At 47.0% G+C, this 19,378-nt stretch overlaps 1 long non-coding RNA gene across 13 annotated transcripts in view; it reads right to left on the reverse strand.

Annotated features, from left to right (window-relative positions):
• The window catches only part of LOC133761950 (uncharacterized), a 40,513-nt gene that overhangs the window by 5,000 nt on the left and 16,135 nt on the right, over positions 1-19,378 (reverse strand). For 11 of the 13 annotated variants that reach the window (XR_009866245.1, XR_009866248.1, XR_009866247.1 and 8 more), the window contains 2 exons: positions 1,135-1,316; positions 900-1,043 (listed from right to left, as the gene is read on the reverse strand). The exons of 1 other annotated variant lie outside the window; for it this stretch is intronic. This is a non-coding gene — a long non-coding RNA (uncharacterized LOC133761950). Of the gene's footprint in view, positions 1-899; positions 1,075-1,134; positions 1,317-19,378 lie in introns of all 13 variants that reach the window. One more of the 13 variants, XR_009866244.1, reaches the window with a different exon arrangement.

Here is a 19,378-nt window from a genome sequence, read left to right on the forward strand (position 1 = left end):
AAAGAGAACAGATCTGCACATCAATGACACGAATTAAATTTTTCTACATGTGGCGTTATTATACCTCAAGAATTATCTCAAAAAGTAACTGCTTCAACCAAGTCAAACTGAATTATGAAACTTTCTCTAAACTGAAAGGAAACATTTGTTCCGTATCTCTGAATTCTCAACTCTCCTTCAAACTGGAGCTGAGAGGAAGAGAACTGCCGTCTCGGCACTCACTGCGCGCCAGGGGCCGTGCAAGGAGCAGGTCCCACGCTGACCTCCACAGCCGTCCGGGGACTGTCCTGTCCCCAGGTCACAGAGCGAGCAGTGGCTCACACAGCCTCGGAGGCCTCCGCGGCCTTCACTGTGCCGAGCTTGTGCGCCTCCTTGCCCCCGGGCAGTGGGTAGGTGTGTGCATTTGACAGGGATGTCTTCAAGTAGAAATTACATCTCCATCAAAAACATTACACCCATTCTGATATAAGTGAGAAACTTACAATATTCATCATTCTGTGTCATCGCTGGGGAACCTGTAGTTTTCCACGTGTCTGTCCTGTCCCATGAACTCACACGTGTCTTTCAGTGGTGGCGTAGGGGATATGCACTCCTGTTCACTGGGCTCTTGGCCTACTGCCCTCCGCGTATTTGTGCTGTGTCCCTCCTGTAGGCCAGACACTGGACAGAAGTTACTGCGCCTTGCTCTGCACCTTAAGGTGCTCCAGGCTCACGTGCGAGATGACACTCGGTACAGCATGTTACGTACCATCAGAGACAAGGATATAGAGAGCTGTGGAAATACACTAGGAGAGCCACACACCATCCAGGGCGTGGGATGACCCTGGGGAAGATGAGAGCCAGGAAGGGCCAGGAGATGGGAAGGTGAGGAGCAGGACATCAGAGCGGGAAGGCCTCACCTGCCGTGGTCAGGAGCTGGACCTGATGCTGAGAGCCATGGGGGTGGGAGGTAAGCGTGGAAATGAAAGCATTAGGTGAGCCCATCAGGAAGCCTTGTTGCTGGCAACATGGAGAACTCATGGAAGAGGGCCACGATGAGAGGCCTAGAGGAGTCCAGGCCAAAGCGACAGTCACCTAAAGTAGCAAAGTAGCTGCTGGAGTTTTTCTTACAACAAATTTGTATTGAGCACCTACTTTATGCCAAGCAATGAAGAGCAGCAAGCTGTGGACATCCTCAGGAGACCGTGGCAAAGGAGCCTGGTGTTCACACGGGGATGCAGAGTGGGGTTTGTCCACTATCTGCAGGCGTAGGTGGTGGCGGAACGGTGCCAGGGCTCTCACGGTGATGAGTGTTCACAGAGACTCTGTCCTGGGCACTGGTGGGCAAGGGCAAGGCGCAGGAGGAAGGGAGGAGAGAATATACAAGAGGCTGGGGAGCTTTCAAAGGTGCACCCCTCCCGGGGAGTGTCCCTGCCACGCTCCCTGCTCCCGACAGGAACAGCCAGGACTTCGGGACGTGCTCTGAGCACGAGATTAGCCCTAGAGTCTCTTCATCCGCCATGATGCAGACCTGTCTGCCCAGCCACGCCTCCACCACTTCTGTTCCTCTGCCACGTGTACGCACCCACAGTGAGGGGAGGATGTGCAGTGATCCCGAAAGTAAGGTGGGAAGGCGGCCACTCAGGCTCACCCTATGCAAAGCCCATGTCTACAAGCTCCCTGAGCAGAGTTTGAGAGAACCCAATGAATACAGTGGAATCCTTAGTAGCAAAATATTTAAGGCACAAAGCAAATCATAGATACTTTAAGCAAAGCATAAAAATGAGCAGCAAGTCCCATTCAAAGGGAGCTGGAGCCAGCAGCGAGTGCAGACTACGGGCCAGCTACAACTACACTCACTAGGGGAGCGCAGCGAGCAGAGCGGCCAACCACTTCCACATCAGCCCACCAGGGCCATCCCCACCCACCTTACAAACTCCATTTCACTGAGCCAAAAGAGCTCTCCTCCGCACTTGAGCTTGGCTCAAAGCCTCGCAGAGAAACAATTTCTCACCCACTTAACAACACTCAGATACCTGAAAACACAAGGTAGACCTAATCTTCACTTACAGAGATGCTCCCCATTCTCGCTAACAGTACAGGATCCAGCCTCCTCACTCCTGAACATGCTGCAGCCCACTGCTGAACGTGGCTACCAGGAGGGACCAGGAAAGCACATTTGTGATTTGATCAATCCAGCATGGGGGAACGTGATCCGTCGTAACCTAAACCTGAACGGAGGGGGTTGGCTAGGCTTTTTTGAGACCTCATCTTATGGAATCACCGACCTGACAATGCACTAAAGCCTGTCTTCTTCCCATTTCCTGCTGTAGGTGGAATCTTTCCTAACTTCTAGGTATGCAGCTGGGTTTCAAAATACATGTACAAGATCTTACTCTATCAAGACTATCTCTGAAAACTTTGATAAGGAAGATGATATGGTCTTTAATGTCGGGTCAAAAATGAGGTCAGTTTTGTTGAGGGCAGAGTTGGATAAATAGCAGTCAGGAAGGGAGAGACTGGGAAACTCCGGAGCGGCTCCGTGGAGGAGGCGGATTCGGCTCTGGAAGAGGAAACGGGTTTCCATTCAGTCGTGCTGGTGGAGTGCCTGCTGTCTGTACTACGGGCAGGAAGAGCCAGCAGCTGGGGGAAGGACTGAGCTTTACCCGGGCGGTTTGTGAAGGCCTCTTCCAAGAAGACCCTGGAATACAGCCTTGAAGTGTGGGCAGGTGGCGCCGACAAGGAGGGAGCATCAGGCTGCAGGAAGAGGCTCTCTGAAGGGCCTGGGAACCCAGAGGTCTGGCTCTGTGTGTGCAAGCCTCTGACTCAGGATGTGCAGGCCTTCCTGGCCGCCAGCCAGGAACCCCTCCACCAATGACTGCTTCAGTCAATCTCTGATCTAATAGAGTGCAGGAAGAAGGTATTTTAAAGATCTTAAACAAATGTTTAAGATCTGAATTGAATTACCTTTAATCCTTCCCAAATGAAAATTCAATTCCAAGGTAAAATGTCCTTCCATGAATACACACAAGCTGAGCCTGCTCTGTTTTCCACGGTAGAAGCTAAAACGAACAACCCTGAGATAAACAGATGCTGCTTCTTGCTAGCTGTCCCCTCCAGATCTAACGTGCCTCTTTAACCTATTGATAGGAATTTTTCAGATTCAAGACCTTTCACAAAAATAAACCATTGTCAGGTACTTTTCTAAAATTAAATGAGCTGGAGTAGGGGTTGGCCCTGTGGTGTAGTCGGATAAGCCTCTACCTGCAGCACCCACATAGTTGCCGCTTCAAGTCCTGGCTGCTCCTCTTCCGATCCAGATCTCTGCTTATGGCCTGGGAAAGCAGTGGAAGATGGCCCAAGAGCTCGGGCCCCACACATGCATGGGAGATCTGGAAGAAGCTCCTGGCTCCTGGCTTCAGAATGGCCCAGTTCCAGCCTTTGTGTCCGTTTGGGGAGTGAACCAGCAGATAGGGAAGACCTTACTTTCTATCTCTCCCTCTGTCTATACCTCTGCCTCTGGAATATATAAATTCTTAAATATATATATATATATATATATATATATATATATATATATATATTTCTAGAAGACCCTCAAAACAAAGGTCCTAAGCAAAAAAGGAGAAAGGTCCAAACAATAGGAGGTCAATGAGGTCATCCTGTTCACTCTTTGTTGCATATTTCCTCCTCTTTATCTATGAATCACCATTCTCTCTGATAAGCAAGAACATAAACACAGGATATCACACCAAAAATTCAGGCAACAAAAGCAAAAATAAACAGGTGGAACGAAACTAAGCATCTTCTGTACAGCATGAAAAGTTAGATTGTGGATTGGGAGAAAATATTTGCAAACCGCATGTCTGATAAGGGGTTAATGTCCAAGATATGTTAAGGACCTCATAGAAGCAAAAAAGTAACTCAAGTAAAAAATGGCTAACGGATCTAAACAGACATTCCAAAAGACAACATAAAAATGGCCAGCAGGTATGGGGGAAAGATGATCGCATCATTAGTCATCAGGGACGTGCACATCACAACCACTCAGACCTGCGGAGTTACACCTGCAGTGCTGTGGCGCAACAGGTTAAGCTTCCACTTGCGGCACTGGCATCCCACTTAGGCACCTGTTTGTGTCCCTGCTGCTCCTTGGCTGCTTACAACCGGGGAAAGCAGTAGAAGATGGCCCAAGTGCTTGGGCCCCTGCACCCGTGTGGGAGACCTGGAATAAGCTCCTTGGCTCCTGGCTTCAGATCAGCCCAGCTCCGGCGGTTGCAGCCATCTGGGGACTAAACCAGAGGATGGGAGACCTTTCTTTTTGTCTCACCCTCTCTAACTCTGCCTCTCAAATAAATAAATAAAATCTTAAAAAAAGATTTATAATAAAAAAAAAAAAAGCTAAGAGAGGGGCAGGTGTTTGGCCAAGTGGTGAAGACACCAACTAGGATACCCATGTCGCGTATCTGAGTGCCTGGGTTCAAATCTTGAGCCGCGCTTCGGATTCCAACTTCCTGCAAGTTCCCTGCCACCCACATGGGGGACCTGGAGTAAGTTCCTGGCTCACATGGGGAGTGAACCAGCAGATAGGAGCCCTCACCCTCTCCCCTGTGCCTGTCCCCTTTACCCCTATCCCTTCCCCCTGGCTTCTCTCCTCTTCTGTCTCCCCCCTTCCCATTTCCTGTTCCTCTCCCTCAATAAGATTTTTAAGAGATAACAATTGTTGGCAAGAGTATGGAGAAAAGGGAACTTTGGGAGAAGGAACGTAAATTGCATTATGGAAAACAATATACAGTATTGCCACCACCCCCCCCCCAAAAAAAAAAAGACCACTATCATATGATCCAGCAGTCCCTTCTGCTGGGTATATACCCAGAGGAAACTAAATCAACTCCCTTACACATCTGCACTTCCATATTCATTGCAACCTCTTTGTTATAGCTAAGATATGAAACCAACCCAAGTGTCCATCTGGATGAATGGAAACAGAAATGATGGTGTGTATGCAGGGGAATAGTATGCAGCAGCTAAACTAGCAATCTTGCCATTTGGGACCATACAGACGAACATGGAGAACATTATCGTAAGTGAAGAAACCAGGAAGAGATGGAAAAACTACACGCAAGGGTACTTCAGAAAGATCCTGAAAAACTGGCCTACAACATTAAGTTTATTATGCTGCAAAAACCTTTTTTAACATTTATTTATTTGAGAGGTAGAGTTAGAGATAGAGGGACAGAGAGAAAGGTCTTCCATCCACTGGTTCAGTACCCAAATGGTCACAATGGCCGGAGCCAGACTGATCTGACACTGAGAGACAGGGGCTTTCTCCAGGTCCCCCATGTGGGTGCAGGCCATCCTCCACTGCTTTACCAGCCCATAGTGGAGAGCTGGATCAGAAGAGAAGGCAGCCAGGATATGAACCATCACTGCCTGTATGAGATGCCGGCACCACAGGCAGAGGCTGAGCCCACTACACCACAGTGCTGGCCCCACAAAAACTTTCAAAATCCATACAAAGAGGGGATCTTGAAAAAGATCACAAAAAATGCCTATTACAAAAAACCCATACCTGGATTTCAAATCATTTGCACCAATGTAAACCCAGACTTTTGATTCCATTTTTCCATGAGCTTTGTGGAGTACCCTTATACCACAGTGGCATGGTTAGTGCAGAAATTAGCAAATGGACATACCTATCATCCCATGTAGTTACCTGTATTTCTACCACCACGCCTAAACTCTCTTCTGGCAAATCACCACCATACAATGTAATATTATTAACTAAAGCACTCCCATTGTACAGTAGCTCTTTTCTGCTAACAGTCCTACATAATTGCAACCCTGTAACCTTTGACATGTATCTTCCCATCCCTCTCCCAATTCCAGCAACTACCATTTTTCTATTTTTGTGGTTTTTATTTTTAGATCTCACATACAAGTGAGATCATGCAGTCTTTTCCTTTCTGTAAAACCAGAACTACCTTGTGTAGCAATACGTCTGCTGGTCGCATTCCCCACAGAGAGTAAGGTCACCACCTGCTAAGGACACCCGCACTTCCACATCCTTTGCAACGTCCTTCATAGTAGCCAACAACCTAAGTGTCCGCAGCAGATTTTATAGAAATATGTACAGAAATCATGGTGTGTATAGCTGTGTATATGTATGTATATGCACACAAAGACATATGCAGAGTATTATTCTGCCTCTAAAAAAGGAGATCCGGCCATTTTCAGCAGCAGGGGTGATCCTAGGGGTCCGAGTGCTAAGGGAAGTAATTCGGAGATTAACATTTAAGTCAACAGCCCAGGTAAGGCCGATCGCCTGCAGTCAATGGGCCTTGTCTGATCAGTTGAAGGCCTAAATAGGGCAAAAAGATGGCCCTTCGTGGAGTCCAAGAGGAATCTTGTGCCTGGTGGCCTTAGAACTGCAACACCAGCTCTTCCTGTTGCTAAAGCAGTTTCCTGCCTTCAGACTTCAACTAGGACATTGTCTCTGCAAATTCTGGATGTGCCAGCCTCCAATAACATTAGCCAGATCCTTATAATAAATCTCCCCCTTCTCTATGTACATATATACAAAGCAGATATATTATATATGTATGGATATACAGATGTGTATTTTATATCCATAAATGTGTTCCTAATTTCCCGTATGTATTTATGTGTATCTCTATATACATATAAGCATGTATATATTTATATACATACACACACACAGAGTCCATGACTTACTATTTTTTTTACTTAATGTTGTGAAAGAGTACCTATACAGGGCCGGCATCCACATGGGTGCCAGTTCAAGTCCTGGATGCTCCACTTTCGATCTAGCTCCTAGTGCACCTAGAAAATCAACAGAAGATGGTCCAAGGGCTTAGGCCCCTGCACCCATGTGGAAGACCTGGAAGAAGCTCCTGGTTTCTGGCGTGGTCTGGCCCAGACCTGGCTGTTATTGCCATCTGGGGGATGAACCAGCAGATGGAAGATAGGTATCTCTCTCTCCCCCTCCCTCCTTTTATCTCTGCCTTTCAAATAAATAAATCCTTTTTTTAAAAAGTGTACCTATACAACCACTGTATTTTTCACTTCCAAAATAATATTCAATAAATTACATGAGACAGTCAGCACTATTGTAAGATAGGTTTTCTGCCAGGTGATTTTGCCCAACTGTAGGCCAATGTAAGAGCATGTTTCAGCGGGTGAGGCTAAGCTGTGATGTTCACTAGACAAAGACCACGATCATCCCCTACTGTTTCTCTGGAGAAACCTAATACCTATCAGTGTATCTACTGAGCTCTCCATACACACAAATATACACATTTTTCACATTTTTGATGTATGGCTATAGCGACCGACATGGCGTGTGGCAGTAAGAGGCACAAGACAACGAATGACTGCCTGTAGAATCCACACAGGGACTGGAATCGGGTGACGCTGCAGTAGGCAGCAGTGACGGGGGGGGGGGGGGGGGTGTACATTTCTGGTGCTGCATTGCTATTTGGAGTAAACCAGGAAGAAAATTAAGCACCTTAGGCACCATATCACTCCCTTCCATGCCTTTTGATAATTGCCAATCTTAAGCTCTTAAAAATGTCTCATTGTGTTGATGATACTGTCAAGCAGCATTGTTGTCCAGGCTGAGGATTTCTTTACCCAATTCACTGTAGCAAAAATTTAGAGAACCTATCCAAGGACTCTACTAAGACAAGGGAATACCAGGAGACATGCACCTGTACTTTCAATATTTTATTTATTTGAGAAGTAGAGTTACAGACAGAGAGACAGAAGGAAAGGTATCCCATCTGCTGGTATACCCCACAAATGGCTGCAATGGCCAGAACTGGGCCGATCCTAAGCCAGAAGATTTTTATGGGTCTCCCACAAGACTACGGGGCCCAAGCACTGAACCATCTTCCACTGCTTTCCCAGGCCATAGCAGAGAACTGGATCAGAAGAGGAGCAACTGGGAAATAAGCCAGCACCCATGTGAGATGCCAGTGCTGCAGGTGGACACTTAGCCTACTACACCACAGCACTGGCCTTGTACCTGTGCTTTAAAAACTTAAAAATGAAAACCAACTCACTGACACCCACTGGCTATTTACAGTTACCCAATGTGAAGTTTAAATGCAAACATTCAGACTATAGAAGTCACTGCCTAATAAAAGATGGATTCGTGGCCGGCGCCACGGCTCACTAGGCTAATCCTCCGCCTGTGGCGCTGGCACCTCAGGCACTAGTCCCGGTTGGGGCGCCAGATTCTGTCCCAGTTGCCCCTCTTCCAGGCCAGCTCTCTGCTGTGGCCTGGGAGTGCAGTGGAGGATGGCCCAAGTGCTTGGGCCCTGCAACCGCGTAGGACACCAGGAGGAAGCACCTGGCTCCTGGCTTCGGATCGGCGCAGCACGCGGTCACAACATGCCGGCCATAGCGGCCACTTGGGGGGATGAACCAACGGAAAAAGGAAGACCTTTCTCTCTGTCTCTAACTCTGCCTGTCAAAAAAAAAACCAGGTGGATTCGCGAAGATTCCTGCCTAAAACAGAATTGCATACAGACAACAGGATGATACGAGGGCAGATATAACCAGTCTTTTTTGTTTTCATTTTATTTGAAAGGCAGAAAAAGCGAGAGATAAAGGCAGACAGACAGACACAGAGCAATCTTCCATATGCTGGATCACTCCCCCAATTCCCTAACAGCCAGGCCAAACCAGAAACCCAGGTTTCCCGTTTGGGTGGCAGAGGTCCAAGTACGTACGCTGTCACCTGCCCTGCTGCCTCCCAGGATACACCTTGGCAGGAAGCTGGACTGGAAGCAGAGGAGCCAGGACTCAAACTCCAACAGGAGATATGGGTATCCCAAGTGGTAACTTAATCATCTGTGCCACATGCCTGCCCCCAGCATCCTGTAGAGTTGGCAGTTTCTTTTGGTTTTGCAAAGTCTAGATTTTATTTTAGAGAATTCTGATAACTTCACTATCCACTATTCTCTAGCCCCTATGCCTTCAAAGGAGAAAGGATCATTATGAAGTTAAACACATGGGCTCTTCTTCCTTCTGAAGGCAGTAAGTTGCTCTCTGCATGGAGGTGATTCAGATGAGTGAACAGTTTTGAGACAGGGGTGAAGTGCCCAGCAGACAACCTTTATGCTGTAGGGATAATAACCAACAAAACAAGCAGGCCGGTTGCGCCTGGACAGTGCAGATGGAACAGGGCAGCCGCAGGACACCTGGAGACAGGAGTGCCCAGGACTGAGATGCGGGAGAGTGCTGTGGGCTGCAGACCCACTTTTAAAGAGCTCAGAGCCAGGTGGGCCTGTCTGACTGCTCTATCAGCATGCCCTCTGCTGCCTCAGCGGCTGCACTGCTGCCAGGTTTTTACAGACAACAGCTCCGAAGGGATTAACTTTGCCTTGGCTTGCGCTCCCACTTCCTGACACTGACAGGTATCTTAAGAGGAAAGAGAGTAGAAGGCACGAATGCTCGCGATACCCAAGTTCTAGCTCCATCTCTATCTCACAGAAGCCACCTCACATTGGCCGAGGCATCCACGCCCCCTCAGCCTCCGTTCCCACTACTGTGAAATGAAGAGCTGTGCAAGCTGATTTGTAAGCCTTGTCCAGCTCCAGCATCCCACAACTCCATGACATGCAACAAAGACAATAAACACAAAAAGGTTCGGAAATTAGGAAGACAGAGAACAGAAAACACAGATATAGCAGCCCCTGCATCTGTCAGTCAACTTCATCTTTTGACAATTTTTCACTGAACGTTGTCCACTCTATGGGCAGCCAGGGGAACAGAGAACACTCAAGAGTTAATTAGGGAGGAATGTCTGGCCTAGCGGCTAAGATACCTGCATCCCATATCACCGTGCCTGAGTTTATGTCCTAGCTCCACTCCTAACGCTAACTTCCTGCTGAAGCAGATCCTGGGAAGGAGTGGTGATGGCTCAAGTAGTTGCTTTCCTGCTACCCATGTGGGAGATCTGGAGGTGGGCACTGTAGGTATTTGGGGCGTGAACCAGCAGATGGGAGATCTGTCTCCTGAATTTTAACAAAGGTAATAATAGGTAAGAAAGGTCAGTAACTCCCGACATATCTGTCCGAGATGCCAACGCGATCCCTCTGCTCCACACAGCTGGACAGAGCCTCTTCCGCCCTCCAGCTCTCAGAGCACGCGGCAGGATGTCCCATTCATCAAGGTGCAAGTTTTGCTTAAGACTCCACCTACGTGGAGGGGCCTCTGTGTCTCCAACCCTCACACCTGCCCTACAGGTTCGAGTGGTAACCCTTGACCTACATCCACTGTGCTCTGCCTCCCAGATTAGGTTCACCCACCAGGTCCTCACAGCTTTGTTTGCTTTCTGTCCCACAGTTACTGTAATTACACAGTGATTCACCTCATTGTCTAACATCTGTCTCACTCTTCTCTAAGCACCAGGAGGGCAGAAACCATGTTTGCTGGTTCTTGCCCCTCTACCTAGAACCTATCAAAGGCCCCAGTATATATTATACCTTCAATAACTACAAACTAAATGAAAGGGCAAATGAACATGTCCCACCTTGCAGGTGCAAACCCAACACTCCTGGCCCAAGTCAAATCCCTGGCAGGTGACGAGAAAGAAACACAGGTGCGTTCCCCTGCGCCACAGCCCTCCCACCCTGTGCTCCAGGTGGGCTCCTCTCCTCTCCTGGGCTTCAGTCGGCCGACAGAGGGAGAAGCAGACACAGACAGGATGACAGGCTGCTGTCTGCTTCGCGCCTCCCCCGCCTGCTCTGCCTCCTTCAGGAACACGCCTCCAGCAGCTACCTGGAGGGGTCTGCCTGTCTGCAGAAGGTCCCCACACTGGGCCTCGTGGGCCTGCTCCCACGCGGAGGGCCAGGTGCTGAAGGGTGCGGAACTGCAACCTCTCAGCCCTCGGGCACTGTCAGATGTCAGGACTCCAGTGCAGGAACACTCACAGAGACACAAGGCACTGAGCTGCTGCGGGATCCCCTCTCATTCCTGATGCACTAATTCTACCTCTGTCCCACAGCCTTGGGCTCTCCAACCTCAGTCAGCCGTCCATGCACCTGTGCCAAGCCCCAGGTGTGTCTCAAAGCCCAGGAGCCCTCCACCTCCATTTCCTCAATCTTGCTTGGAGCTAGACTGCCCAGTCCACCTGCCATCTGCTTGCCTTTCTCTCTCTGCTATGCCCACACTCCCTCTTGTTTTATTTTTTCTCCAAATATCCATTAGGCTTAATACTTCTACTTTCAGATATGCAGAATAAACCATTCTTGCCCAAATGGAAATAAGCTTAGAGACCTTTCTTCACCTCATAATGGCATTAAAATAAATCCTCCAAGATTGAACGACTCAAAGAACTTTTTAACGATTCTTTTACTTCTCTGTTCTCTCCCAACTCAGAGACATCCATGCTCAACAGACTCTTCTCAACCTTCGTTGACCAAGTACTTGATTTAGAAAAAAGGCTACCCCCTCCCCAAGTGGCCCGGAGCAAGGGGTGGGTGTGCAGAAGGAGCCGCAGCCTTGGCCTGGTGGTGCCGGCAGTGCGCCTCCTCCAGCCCCGCGGCACTCGCAGTCCCCCATGTGGCCTCCCTGCAGGATTACTGACTGTACATAGAGCGGCCTCTCCTCTCTGCCTGGTCACCTGTGCCCTCTGCAGGAGGACCCGCCTTTGGTTCTCTTGTACGGAGAGCTGACTGCTACACCCTTCACTGTTTACAAAGTCAGAGCTTGCTCTAATGACAATAAACCTTATCTGTAAGGAGCCCACACATTCCCGTCTGTTTAAAGCTTAGGATCTAGCTTCCTGCTACTAATCTTCAACAAAAAACATTTCTCTCTACACCGAGAGACTCTGATATCTGGAAGATGTTCCAATTTGGAGGGTAATTCCGATATGAATATTAATATTCTGATTTTCGTTCGTGTAAAGCCCTTTCATATACAAGGAATCATCACCTGGGTTCCCTTTATTCAGGGCCTTTGCCCTCAATCCTCTGTTTTTATTTGACCCCTGCCATTTCTGCGAATACTTAACCCCAGAGTTCACATAGTTTAGTCTCCAAATTCTCACATTAATGGTACTCAGAGAAGACAGACTTAATCTAACTATGATGTCCGGAGGCAAGGCCTTGGGAAGTGGTTGGACTAGATTAGGCCATCAGGCCGGGAGCCTGGGACTGAACCCTGGTGGCTCTCTAGGGTGGCGGGGCGAGCTCACAGACACCCACAGGCATGCACCCTCCCCCATGATGGGCAGCCATCCAGCAGGCCCTCAGAGCAGCCCGTGCCACACTGTCTGCACGTCGTACCTCCAGAACCACGACCCAAACCAACCTCCTCTCTGCCTCAGGCGTTTCATCATAGCGACGCAGAGCTGACTACCAGTCCTCCAGATTGAAAAGGAAACATTCGGAGCAGGTAAGGTTAAAAAATACAAGATGTCATGAAAAATAACAGGTTCCAGAACCCATTTTCTGCCCCTTACTGTGTGGTCTTGAAAAGCCATTTCAGGGGCTGGCGCTGTGGCGCAGTGGCTTAACGCCCCGGCCTGAAGTGCCAGCATCTCATATGGGCACCGGTTAGAGACCCAGCTGCTCCACTTCCGATCCAGCTCTCTGCTATGGCCTGGGGAAGCAGTAGAGGATGGCCCAAGTCCATGGACCCCTGCACCTGCATGGGAGACCCAGAGGAAGCTCCTGGCTGCTGGCTTCGGATCGGCGCAGCTCCAGCTGCTGCAGCTGGCTGGGGAGTAAACCAGCAGATGGAAGACTTCTCTCTCTATCTGCCTCTCCTCTCTCTGTGTAACTCTTTCAAATAAATTAATTAAATCTTTTTTTTTTTTTTGACAGGCAGAGTGGACAGTAGAGGGAGACAGAGAGAAAGGTCTTCCTTTTGCCGTTGGTTCACCCTCCAATGGCCGCTGCAGCCAACGTTTCATGCTGATCCAAAGCCAGGAGCCAGGTGCTTCTCCTGGTCTCCCATGCGGGTGCAGGGCCCAAGCACTTGGGCCATCCTCCACTGTACTCCTGGGCCATAGCAGAGAGATGGCCTGGAAGAGGGGCAACAGGTATTCAATCCGGTGCCCCAACCGGGACTAGAACCCGGTGTGCCGGCGCCGCAAGGCGGAGGATTAGCCTGTTAAGCCACGGCGCCGGCCTAAGCCTTACTCTTTACTTTTGTTTCCTACTGCATATTTTGTGATTTTTTATGGTCATACAAAGGTTCAGAGAGCTCATGAGAATGGGCATTAACTTTTAACTGCCATTCTCCATGAACTTTTGGAGGAATTTTGTATCTTTCGCTCTTTTGTATCTGCTATATTCTCTTCAGCCAAAATCAATGACTTTGCACATTAAACTTCTATGAGCCGGCGCCGTGGCTTAACAGGCTAATCCTCCACCTTGCGGCGCTGGCACACCAGGTTCTAGTCCCGGTTCGGGCACCGGATTCTATCCTGGTTGCCCCTCTTCCAGGCCAGCTCTCTGCTATGGCCCGGAAGTACAGTGGAGGATGGCCCAAGTCCTTGGGCCCTGCACCCACATGGGAGACCAGCAGGAAAGCACCTGGCTCCTGGTTTCAGATCAGTGAGATGCGCCGGCCGCAGCGGCCACTGGAGGGTGAACCAACAGCAAAAAGGAAGACCTTTCTCTCTGTCTCTCTCTCACTATCCACTCTACCTGTCAAAAAAAAAAAAAAAAAAAAACTTCTATGAAAGACAAAGTTATTACAGTCAAAATTTTGCATCCAAAAATTAGTTTTCTTTTGTTGTCCGTTCCCAAATTACTTACAACTTAGATGGATTTTTCACTCTAGATGTCTCAGTGTTCAGCATCTCTTAACCAGTGAGAACCATTAATGCTTGGGGAAGGCAACGTGCTGTCCTCAGCCTACCAATGCAAATGTTTATCTCTTCTGGAACCACCCTCAGACGAACATCTGGAAATAACGGCTGGCCCTTCTTCTGGGCAGCCACGATCCAGGCAGGTGGACATAAAATCAGCAGCCCAAAGAAAGGAGATAAAGGGGAGCGAGAAGGGGAAATAATTCAGTTTCCCAAGGACTAGTGCCAATCAACAGAGAGTCAACTGAGAATCAGGTTGCTCTTTGAGAAGACATAAGGGATGAGACATGTTTGTAAAAGACTTTTGTATTACTTGGGAAAAGCAGATTTTTACTACTGACTAGTACAAAAATCTAAGCTGGATAACGAGTTTCTGATTATCTCTTGGGTTCTGTTCTGACCAGCCAGAAGGGTCCTGGAAGGCAGGGACCTTGACCTTCTTCCTTCCTTCACTTACACATCCTCCAAAGCTGGCACTTGCAGAACAAACGCACTTTGATAGAATCTTTGATAAGGTGTAAATATTCAACTAAAAATGAGTCCTCTTGGAAAGCATGCCTAACGCATTTTTTAAAAAGCTAAAGAAAATCTCTTTGTTCTTAAGTATGACCAAGTTTTAAAAGTGAATTTAAGGTATCCATTGATAGATGAATGGATACAGAAAATGTGGTACCTATAGGCACCGGAATATTAGCAAGCCTTTAAAAAGAAAGGAAGTCTGTCCTTTGCAGGAGCATGGATGCAATCAGAGGGCACTATGTTAAGGGAAGTACGGCAAGCACGGAAATCCAAAGTTGATTTCAAAGAAGCAGAGAACAGAAAGGCAGTCAGCAGAGCCTGGGAAGAGCAGGGGGAAGGGAAGGAGAGTGGGCGGTTAATGGGTAGAGGTGCAGATGGACAGGAGGACGAACTTCTAATTATCTATAGTAGTTGACTACCATTCACTGGATATCTCAAAGGACCTAATGGACAGGCTTTCAAACATCTCCAACACAAAGAAATGTACCTGAGACTACAAATATGCCAGTTCCTCTGATCTGATCATTACATATTGTATACAGGTACGAAATTCCACTCTCTACCCTCTTAAGTATGTTAATAACTCTGTGTAGTTAAAAATACGGCATAAATGAAAGTGAACTGCCTCTTGTTAAGTGTTCACGCTGAGGAATCAGAAAACCTTGTCTGGCTTTGTCACAGAAAATACCCTGCAGTTGTTCAGTCCTTTAAAACACCTCATTAGATATAGTCAACAATGTTCTTAACATCTCTATCCTCACCTCAAAGCAATGGCTCTGAACTTGAACCAGAGGGCAGGTTGGCGCTATGGAGGCCAGGACCCAACCACGTTGACTCCTACAACAGAATCCCAGGTCAGCTGTCTCTGCCTGTGGGTAACTGTTAACCACTGGCTGTGTACAAGAGAAGTCCCTCCTTATTCTTCCAAACAGCCTGATTTACACAGTCCTACTTAAAACTGTTGGATGCGCATACACCAACAACAGACTGGGGCTGTTCTTTTTTTGTAACTGACTGAAGTTGCACAGCTTACACAGCTTGCCCAAACAGCCTGTGCAACTGTACAAGGGCCTGCACTCAGAAAGTTCCTGTGCTTGGTCTGACACTCTGCTATCAGCAACACAAAATTCCCAGTAATTTTATTTATGAACTTTGTGTTTTTAAGTGGAGTCTGGTGGGACACAGAGCATGTTGAGAGCAGAGATGCAGACAGTTTAATTCCTCTGTTGCTTGCCTCCCCACCTGCAGATGGAGTTCACCATCTCCCAAGAACACAGAGTCCCAGGGGGCCCACAGAGCAGGAGAATTCAGCAGGACTCAAAGCCAGTGCAAGGGGGCATTAACCCCCACAATCACAGCAGAAGCAGAGCCACGAGAGGCCACTCTTCCCTCCTGAACCACAACTTTTTCTAACATAGAGAGAAGACTAAGCTGTTCCACAAATATAAAGGCCCTAGAAACCCCATCACCTGCTTTCTTAATTCCGCTACTTATCCAACCACTTATGCCAAAAACGTGGGCATAGAAGGAAAGGGACAGATGGACAGGGAAACCAACAGGCCTTTGTCTTTAAGTCCTTCCTCACCAGGGAGCCAGAGGTACGGACCGTTCTGTTGAACATGCATAAATGAAGAAGTGAATCAGAAACAGTGGGGAGTTGTTTTGTACAGTATTTCCACTCTGCTGATAAGAAGGAAAATACACATATACTATATATGATATATAGAAACACATATGTGAGCTACAAAATACAAATCTGTGTAATTCCAGTAATTCCAAAACAGAAGTGATTTCTGCACTTAATACAAGTTACATTTGCTCTTCTATTTGTACTAACTGGCATTCCACAACATAAAGATATATGGTAAAATACATATCAATAATTAAAATTCTAATTCTTCTTTTGAATGCCATTAAACAGAAAATTTAAAAAAAATTTAACAAGTCGAGAGAAAGACTGCGAAGGAAAAGAAAAGGTATCCTAAAGGTACCTTTAGCAGCAATCTTCCCCTTGTCTGTTATACCAGGGTACCATATTTTCATTTAGCTCTGGGTGTTGCAAATGACACAGCCAGCCAGCAAGTGGGGAAAACTGAGAGTGACGTTAATAAAGTCCAACTTGAAGCAATGACAGAAAAACATTAAATGACTATTACTGCAAGCAATTATCAAAAAAGGTGTTCTAATACTCATTCTGAAATAACACATACTATAACCTTCTAAAGTATCTACATCGTTTAAAGGCACTTTATTTCCCATTCATTTGGCTGTGGCTTCCCTGGTTACTGATGCCTGCAGTAACAAGGAATCTTCCACTAGGGGGCAGCAGCCACCGCCCGTCAAACTTTCAGGTTTCCAAAGCAGTATCAAGGGCGAACCCTGACTTGAGGGAGACCCTGAGAAAATACAGATACTCATCACTTAACAAGTTTGCTTTTTAACTTTATTTTCATTCCTTTGCCATGTTGTTTTTGAAAGAGAATTAGCCACTTACTCCAAGGGCTTAAGGAATGACTTTGCCCCCCACCCCTAAGAAATAGAATTGAACATATTTCATCTGCTCATACTCCAAAGATCATTTCTAATGCAACAGAGTAATGGTGCCATTCAGGAAGTTCACAGAGAGGCATGTATTTAGCCCAATGGTTAAAACATGCCCAGTCCACGCAGGAGTTCCTGCTGACGCAGACTCTGGGAGGCGGCCGCGATGGCTCGCACGACTGCGTTCCTACAACCCACGTGAGAGGCCCAGGTTGCATCCCAGCTCCTAGCTTCTGGCCAAGACACATCGCAGTCACTGTGGGCATTTGGAGAGTCATCGGTCTGCCTGCCTCTCAATTTTTTTTTTAATTTTTAAGTTATTTGTGGAAAATGGAATTCAATGATGCTTCTTTTGATGCAAAAATATTTTGAAAGCCACACAGTTCTTTCATAAAATATACTGTCCCAAAACTTTATAAAATATCCTTTTATAGCTGTATAGGCCTTGTTAAACTTAGCATCTCTGTACAGTCTAGTAGTAATTGCTCATTATTATCTGATGAGAATCTGATCAAAAGGAACAACTCACTTCACTAAGGCCACCAAGCATCTATCTAGTGACAACAATTTTGTCATTCATGAAGAGTGAGACTTTTGGAGAGATAATGCCACATTAGGGATTAGGGAGCCAGTACAAAATCCACACTTGGCTCATGTAATGTGACTTGAGTCACTTAGGATTCAGAATGTCCTAAATATGAACCAGAATCTGAAAGTCCAGACTTGACAAGACTCTGTTTGCAAAGACGGGTATATTTGCAAGGTCATGGAAAGTTATTCCGTCAAAGCAAAGAACAGCATTGCACTACAGATGACTTGCGATGTTCTATTTTCCAAATACAAATTTTATTAAAAAAAAAAAAAAGCCTCAAAGTTCCATGGAATGATATGCTAGAAAGCCACTATGAATTCCATCCAGAGTCTGGTAAGACTTAGTAGAATTCCTTCTATTCCAGTTTACCACAAACCTCCAGGATGGTGGTTCGCAGCGGAGCCAATTCCACCCACTAGGGGCAGGTGGGAGTTTGCAAGGATCTTTCTGGTGGTTCCAAGGATAAGAAGCAATTTTCATGTAATACAGTGAGGAAATAAAATAGCAAGAAAACTAATAATCAGGTTAAAAAGTGAACAAAGGACCTGGGCAGACATTTCTCAAATGAAGACACACAAATATCCAATGGGCTGATGAAAAAATGCTCTGTATCACTCATCATCATGCAAAGGCAGATTCAAACCGCAGTGAGGTGCCACCACACACCTGCAAGGATGCCTGTTAGGAAGGACACCAGGGCCAGTGAGGACGCGGAGGGGAGAGGACTCTTGTGCACTGGTGGTCAGAATGTCAATTCTTAGAGCCACTAAGGGAACCAGTATGATGGGGCCTCAAAAAACCAGAGACAGGTCTACCTTATTAATCCAGCCATCTCACTACTGAGTATATATCCAAAGGGAATGACATCAATATGTCAGAGAGCTGTACTTCTGTGTTTACCACAGCACTGTTAACAACAAGCCAAGATACAGAATCAATTTCAAGTATCCATCAACAGATGAATACATGATGAAAATGTGGTGTAAATACACAATGGAGGAGCCGGCGCTGTGGCGCAGCAGGTTAAAGCCCCAGCCTGAAGTGCTAGCATCCCATATGGGTGCTGGTTCTAGTTCCAACTGCTCCACTTCTGATCCAGCTCTCTGCTATGGCCTGGGAAACCAGAAGATGGCCCAAGTCCTTGGGCTCCTGCACCCGTGTGGGAGACCTGGAAGAAGCGCCTGCCTCCTGACTTCGGACTGGCTCAGCTCCAGTCATTGTAGCCATCTGGGGAATGAACCAGCGGATGGAAGACCTCTCTGTCTCTACCTTTCTCTGTAACTCTGTCTTTCAAGTAAATAAAGATAAATCTTTAACACACACACACACACACACACAATGGATTATCATTCAGCCTTTAAAAAGAAGGGATTCTGTCATTTGTGATGGCACGGATGAATCTGGAGGACATTATACTACATGAAATAAGTCAACCTAAGTGGAAGGAAAAAATAAAAAAAAGAAAAAATTAAAAACAATGAAAAGAAATGTCAGCCACAGAAAGACAAATACCATGGGATCTCACTTAAGTGTAGAATTTTTAAAAGTCAAACTCACAGAGGCTAGAACGGTGCCGGGCGGCACTGGGGAGATGCTGGTCACAGAGCACCAGGTGCCAGCCAGCCAGATCCTGAGATGCACTGCGCAGCAGGATGACTATGGGAAAAGTACTGCACATTGCAAACGCGTTACTATTTTGAAATGGCTAAAAGGAAACCTGAAATGTCTCACCACAAAAAATATGTGAGGTGATGGGTATGCTTAAGAGTTTGGTTTTTTTTTGTTTTTTTTGTTTTTTTTTTTTTTTTTTTTTTGACAGGCAGAGTGGACAGAGAGAGAGAGAGACAGAGAGAAAGGTCTTCCTTTTGCCGTTGGTTCACCCTCCAATGGCCGCC

This window comes from Lepus europaeus, chromosome 6 (assembly GCF_033115175.1).
Source record: "Lepus europaeus isolate LE1 chromosome 6, mLepTim1.pri, whole genome shotgun sequence".
Lineage (NCBI taxonomy): Eukaryota > Metazoa > Chordata > Mammalia > Lagomorpha > Leporidae > Lepus > Lepus europaeus.